The sequence below is a fragment of the Triticum dicoccoides genome, chromosome 1B, assembly GCF_002162155.2.
Source record: "Triticum dicoccoides isolate Atlit2015 ecotype Zavitan chromosome 1B, WEW_v2.0, whole genome shotgun sequence".
Taxonomy (NCBI): domain Eukaryota; kingdom Viridiplantae; phylum Streptophyta; class Magnoliopsida; order Poales; family Poaceae; genus Triticum; species Triticum dicoccoides.
This window is the reverse complement of record NC_041381.1, coordinates 86,910,572-86,917,866: the sequence shown is the minus strand read 5'-3', so window position 1 is coordinate 86,917,866 and position 7,295 is coordinate 86,910,572.

Genomic DNA, 7,295 nt, shown 5'->3' with positions numbered 1-7,295 from the left:
CGCCGGCGAGCCTGCGCCCCGGCTCGCCGTGCCCCCCCCTTCCCCGTTGGCCGCGGACGAGCGCCCGCTGCGCCAGTTCGGGCGGGTGCCCAGCGCCCGCTAACACCGAAACCACTCTGGCCACTGGTGCCAATGACATGGGGGCCCCACGGCCCCAGAACGTTTTATTAAAAAAAGGAATTAAAATTAATAATAATAAAAATAATTAATTAATTAAGGAATTAATTAAGTTAATTAATCATAATTAGATTAATCAAATTAACTAATTAGTCTAATTAAACTGTGATTAGTTTAGCTAAAACCTGATTAGCCTAAACAGGGTATGACAGGTGGGCCCCGCTGGACCCACACGTCAGTTTGACCATTCAACGCCCCTGTTGACTGCTGACGTCATGCTGACGTCATGATGACGTCAGCAAACACTGTTTTGGATAAGGTTGGATTTAAATGAATAAATAAAATTAGAAAATGATTTAAATCTTTAGAAAATCATATCTTTTAATCCGTAACTCGGATGAAAATACTTTCTACATGAAAGTTGCTCAGAACGACGAGACGAACCCGGATACGCAGCCCGTTCGTCCACCACACACCTCTAACATACCAAACACGCAACTTTCCCCCTCCGGTTCATCTGTCCGAAAACGCGAAACCCCGGGAATACTTTCCCGGATGTTTCCCCCCTTCGTCGGTATCACCTACTACCGCGATTGGGCACACTTAGCATCGTTACTTGTCATGTCATGCATCGATATGCATTTGTTTGCATTATATTCATTGTTTCTTCCCCCTCTTCTCTCCGGTAGACTACGAGACCGACGCTGCTGCTGCCCAGTTCGACTACGGAGTTGACGACCCCTCCTTCTTGCCAGAGCAACCAGGCAAGCCCCCCCTTTGATCACCAGATATCGCCTACTCTTCTCTATACTGCTTGCATTAGAGTAGTGTAGCATGTTACTGCTTTTCGTTAATCCTATTCTGATGCATAGCCTGTCATTGCTGCTACAGTCATTGATACCTTACCCGCAATCCTAAATGCTTAGTATAGGATGCTAGTGTTCCATCAGTGGCCCTACACTCTTGTCCGTCTGCCATGCTATACTACTGGACTGTGATCACTTCGGGAGGTGATCACGGGCATATACTATATACTTTACACTGTTACATTACCTGTGATACTGTTCAGAGTTGGGGGCTGAAGGGGCAGGTGGCTCCATCCCGGTAGAGGTGGGCCTGGGTTCCCGACGGCCCCCGACTGTTACTTTGTGGCGGAGCGGCAGGGCAGGTTGAGACCACCTAGGAGACAGGTGGGCCTGGCCCTGTTCGGCGTTCGCGGATACTTAACACGCTTAACGAGATCTTGGTATTTGATCTGAGTCGGCTACGAGCCTATACGCACTAACCATCTACGCGGGAGTAGTTATGGGTATCCCGGCGTCGTGGTATCAGCCGAAGCCTTCTTGACGTCAGCAACTGAGTGGCGCGCGCCGGGTTGGACTACGTTAACGCAACTTCCTTTGTAATGGAGGTTGCTAGGTCTGCTCACCGGCCGCGTACGCAACATGCAGGTGTGCTAAGGGCGATGGGCCCAGACCCCTGTGCGCTTAGGTTTAGACCGGCGTGCTGACCTCTCTGTTGTGCCTAGGTGGGGCTGCGACGTGTTGATCTTCCGAGGCCGGGCATGACCCAGGAAAGTGTGTCCGGCCAAATGGGATCGAGCGTGTTGGGTTATGTGGTGCACCCCTGCAGGGAAGTTAATCTATTCGAATAGCCGTGATCTTCGGTAACAGGATGACTTGGAGTTGTACCTTGACCTTATGACAACTAGAACCGGATACTTAATAAAACACACCCTTCCAAGTGTCAGATACAACCGGTGGTCGCTCTACCTCAGGGATATGAGGAGGGGATCGCCGGGTAGGATTATGCTACTGCGATGATACTGGAGATGCTACTTGGAGATGCTACTTGGGGGACTTCAATCTACTCTCTTCTACATGCTGCAAGACGGAGGCTGCCAGAAGCGTAGTCTTCGACAGGATTAACTATCCCCCTCTTATTCTGGCATTCTGCAGTTCAGTCCACCGATATGGCCCTTTACACATATACCCATGCATATGTAGTGTAGCTCCTTGCTTGCGAGTACTTTGGATGAGTACTCACGGTTGCTTTTCTCCCTCTTTTCCCCTTTCCCTTCTACCTGGTTGTCGCAACCAGATGCTGGAGCCCTGGAGCCAGACGCCACCGTCGATGATGATTCCTACTACACTGGAGGTGCCTACTACTACGTGCAGCCCGCTGACGACGACCAGGAGTAGTTAGGAGGATCCCAGGCAGGAGGCCTGCACCTCTTTCGATCTGTTTCCCAGTTTGTGCTAGCCTTCTTAAGGCAAACTTGTTTAACTTATGTCTGTACTCAGATATTGTTGCTTCCGCTGACTCGTCTATGATCGAGCACTTGTATTCGAGCCCTCGAGGCCCCTGGCTTGTATTATGATGCTTGTATGACTTATTTATGTTTTAGAGTTGTGTTGTGATATCTTCCCGTGAGTCCCTGATCTTGATCGTACACATTTGCGTGCATGATTAGTGTACAATTGTACCGGGGGCGTCACAAGTTGGTATCAGAGCCGACTGCCTGTAGGAATCCCCTTTCTAACTCCTTGGCCGAAGTTGAGTCTAGCCATTGCAAAACTTTTACTAACTTGGCTGTGTGCCTTACGGGCCCACGTCGCCATTGGGTGGTATTAGGATCTTTTACTCCTCGTCTATACTCTGGGACTCTGATCTCTCTTCTAGTCGGGTTAAACGATTTTCTAAAATCTAACTTTAGGTTCTCGAAAACGCTTTCTCCCGGAGAGCCCCTTCAGTCTAGATGATCGCCGACTGCACATGAAGATTTCAAAGTTACTTTCCGATACTCTTTCAGGACTGCCCATTGCTTTTGCAATTCACTACCACCGAAATATCCCTATGAATAAATTCATACACCATTCTTACTTAGTCCCCAGTTGTTCTTTTTATTACAAGACACCCCGAAATACTCGTTGTTGTTCTTAGAATACTTACGCCTATTGCCTTGCAGTTCCTTACCACCTGAATACCCATACAGATAATTTCTCGCACTTATCGAGTATCTGCTCATCCCCAGTTGATTCATGTATTTCACAAAAGTCTTCGAAATGCCATTCGATCTTCCGAAAATCCCGAGCAGCCTATTGCTCTTGAAATTCTTGCTTGCTTGCATTATGGTTAGTCCCATAAGTCTCATAGTCTTATTGACATTCCTTGTCATTATCATCTTGAGTCTGTTGACTCAATATGTTTGCGAATACCCGCAAACATCATTGATCCTTATAAATTACCTTTCCGGCTGAGCTGCCATTCTTTTAACTGGAATTGGTTCTCGACCAATCCAATTGTCGTTGATTGTACCCTAAGGCTATTCAACTTATCCATCCCTAATCAGAGCATTGCTTCTGATCCCTTGATTTGGAAATCATAATTCCTTTGCATTTGACAATTGAGTTAGTCAGTTGTTTCTATAATTTGATCTCTTTGCACTCTTCTTCCTCTATGTTGAGTACCGATGCTCACGTCAGATCCCTTGTGGACCATCAGGCCCATTGTTGGATTTTATCCGTCAGCATCCTTCATATTCAATAACCTTGTGAGCCTTCCCTTGGATACATAATGCCCTTGGTAATTGTATCATCTACTATCTCAACCTTGCTCTACTTTCGAGCTTGTGATATTTACTCTTGAAACTTGTGGTATATGTTTCTAAGAAGCCCCTATAGGTTGAGCCTATGCCTTCCTTAATATGTGTGGACTCGAAAGTTTTCACGAGTCATACTCTTCTGGTATTTTGCCAGATAAAATTTCAACACTACGACTTCATTGAACGCGAGAAGTGAATGAAAGGTTGTGCATTGGAGAAGTGGGAGTCGACCTTGAACTTTGTGTTCATGCCCATGGACCCGATGTACATCTTCTCATCGAAGCTTCTTTTAAAATTAATTATTCCCTTGATATAAGTTCATCTTATATCTGGGGTATGGCCTTTTACAATCGTGGTTTTGACCATGTTCTCCTTTAAATACCATTTTCAATGCAAGTGTAAGCACTTGTCTTCTGTGGATCAATACCCTGGTACAACCTCTACTTTGATCTGTCGTCGAGTATTACCCCCCTGGTATCTCGAGATTATCATGGCACTGCATAACTTTTTATGAGTTCTTCATCAAGTGCTACCTTCCCACTGATTCCAATTTTTCGCGGGCTCTGAGTTATTGAACACTCAAAGACACCGATAACTGAACCGAGTCCGCTTTTCGGTTCAACAACTCTTCAGTAAGCTTCTATAAGTACGAGTTTGTACCCGATCACGCCATTCCTAGCCTGTTTGGCTATATCATTGTCGTGACGATTCTAACTGTGCTACCTGGTCCTTATTCTCGGAGCACCAATTTTCGACGATGAACTAACCTTATGTCGATCCTCATCGTCATATCATTTCGCCTTGAACAACAAGCTTGGTTTCGAGTTTGTGTCGTACCCTTGGTTCCAATAACCTTTCACTTCATCATTACTTTGACTTGATGTCGTCGCCGATCGATTACATCTTCATGAACTCTCGCGACAAAGGTGTCGTGATCGTCAACATTCTGAGCTCATCCAGGATATCAATTGGATTCATGATGAGAAATACCATCCTTGCCTCGATGAATTGTATTATCATCGACCACTTTATTGCCTTCCCACCAACACAAGCTTGTTCATGTTTGGTGTTATACCTTGAGTTCCTTGCTGTCCAGCAAATGATCTTCCTTACCTCGGAAGTATTACCATCTCTTTTGTCAAGAATGTGGTGAGAATTTCACCACCTCTTAATAATTCTTGATATCATAATACTTCTTGCCATCTTCGTTCATTCCTTGGTCCCCGTATTGTTTTCAACCGGAATACCGACAATGGAGCTATGACGTGTGAATTCAAAACTTCTAGCAACCCTATTGCTTTGAAGTGAATGGGCGATAGTTCATTCTAAGTCCTTCGCTAATTGAATCACCATTCTGACATTGGTCGTGCAACCCAACCCATATTTCGGGCGCACATTTCAACCAATGTTTAATTGTGTATGTTTTCCTCGAGCATACTTCCTTATATCATTTGATCTGACAAATGTTATCTCCTTGTTCACTTAATGGTGGAAATCCATCTTTTGAGAATCTCGGTGAATTGCCGTTGAGTTCACCAGACACCTCCTTGTCCTCTCCTTGGGTTAATGATGAACTCTTGTTAACGGAAGTCACTTCATAGTTCATACCCCGAGAATCTTACAGTGTCATCCCGTCAATTGGTGTTGCACCTTTCTTCTCAGGCATCCTGAGCCTGAGGTATCCTGACACCAATCTTACCTGAATCTCCGTCAGATATGATGGTTAGGGCAACTTTCCAAGAGTTATGATATTGATCCTTTGATGACCCGGTAACATGATGTCATGCCTAGCACCCCCCCGGCTGGAGGACCTATCGTTATAATTTCTTTTGCAAGGATAACCATTCTTCCTGGAGGAAATTGTAAGACTTATTCTACAAGTTATTCCTGATGGATCCTTCATGTTTCCAAAGTCTGACCTTTGCTCGAAGACCATGTCGATGCTATCTCGAAGCATGTTTGTGGTACTCTGATTTTCAACAAGTACATTGAAGCCCAATGCTAAATATTTCCTGCCCAATTATCCAAACACCGCTCTATGGGTAATGTCATGAAAAATCCTCTCCCCTACCTAAAGAGTTTTCTACATTATATCCTGACATGGATATCATTCTCTGCTTGTCCTTGGGAAGGATATACCCTTGAAATTTGTGTTTCAACCTATTTTCCTTTCCATTGATCTGTTTAATCTGATGATCATGTTTTCCTTCCATTGTTGATTTAACCTTTCTTGTGATCTATATGATCTGAGCAGTAATATTCTCCTGCTTATGTAAACCCCTCGATGTATAATTGGTCAGTAAGACCCTGTTACGATTGTTGATGATATTCTGGTAACCACCGATGGACGAGAACTTTGCCTATTGGCCCGCCTCGTTCAACGAGCAGGAAAATGGTTCTCTTCGTCCCTCGCCCTTGGTATCGACGTTGTTGCCGACTTAATCGACAGGCTACCCTCTGACATGCCTTGCTTGCATGATCGCGCAAGACGTCTCCGCCCTTCCTATTTTTAACCCACATGGTGGGCCCATAACCCACAGTTCCACAGGATCGAAACCTGACTCTCATGTACACCCCCTGTTCCCAAAGTTATTCCTCACGCGTGTCCTTGTGTGTAATTCACGAGCCACCTTCCGATGAGATCATCAATCTGGTATCAGACGCAATACTTATTCCCATTGCTCTGAACCCCTTTCACACTTCGCTTCAGGCAACGAACGATTGCCTATGCGCTTGAAACTTCTATTTTGCACCTTCTTGCTTTGCTCTCGATATTGTCTTGAATTTCAATTCGAGAGTTACTTTCCGCCACCTTCCTCGTTGTTGTCTACCAAATAATCTACCCTGCAGAGATCCATTCTTCGGTATACCCCCTTAATCTTTCGTTAGTACGATGAAATTTCTGAAGAAAGGATGATGACTTCATCATGATGACCTGAAGCAGAGAAAGGAAGACATCAATATAATGGGTCGACCTCTTCGAGAAGAGTAACCAAGACCAAGAAGGATCGTTAGAATTTCGTAACCTAGTCTTTCCCCTTACTCCCCTCTTAAATCTCGGGACGAGATTTCTTGTAGTGGAGGAGATTTGTGAGGCCCGGATAATCTTGCTACAGTAATCCCACACTAATCATGGCACGTCATCCCGATTACTGTTGCTATCCTCACAATAATTCGAAACCGTTCAAATTCAAAATTCAAATTGATGAAAACAATAAAAGTTTTCAAAAATTAAAATAAAATTGTTCGGTGGTTGACGAATATTACAAAGGTAATTATAGTGCAACAGACATATTTTTATAAAATGGCTAAATGGATTAAATGATTTAAATAGAAAAGAAATAATAAAAGAAAATACAAAAGGAAAGAAAAACAGAAAACCAAAAAGAAAAAAAAAAGAACACCCCCTTCCCCCCCACTGGGCTTCGGCCCAGCAGGCCACCGGGCCGCCTGGCAAACCCACCCCCTCTCTCCTTATTCCCTCCCGGGTGAGACCCCGAAACCCTAGCCACCCCCCACTCGCATCCACTCTCCCCCCTCCCTCCCGATTGGATCGGGAGGATAACGGCGCCGC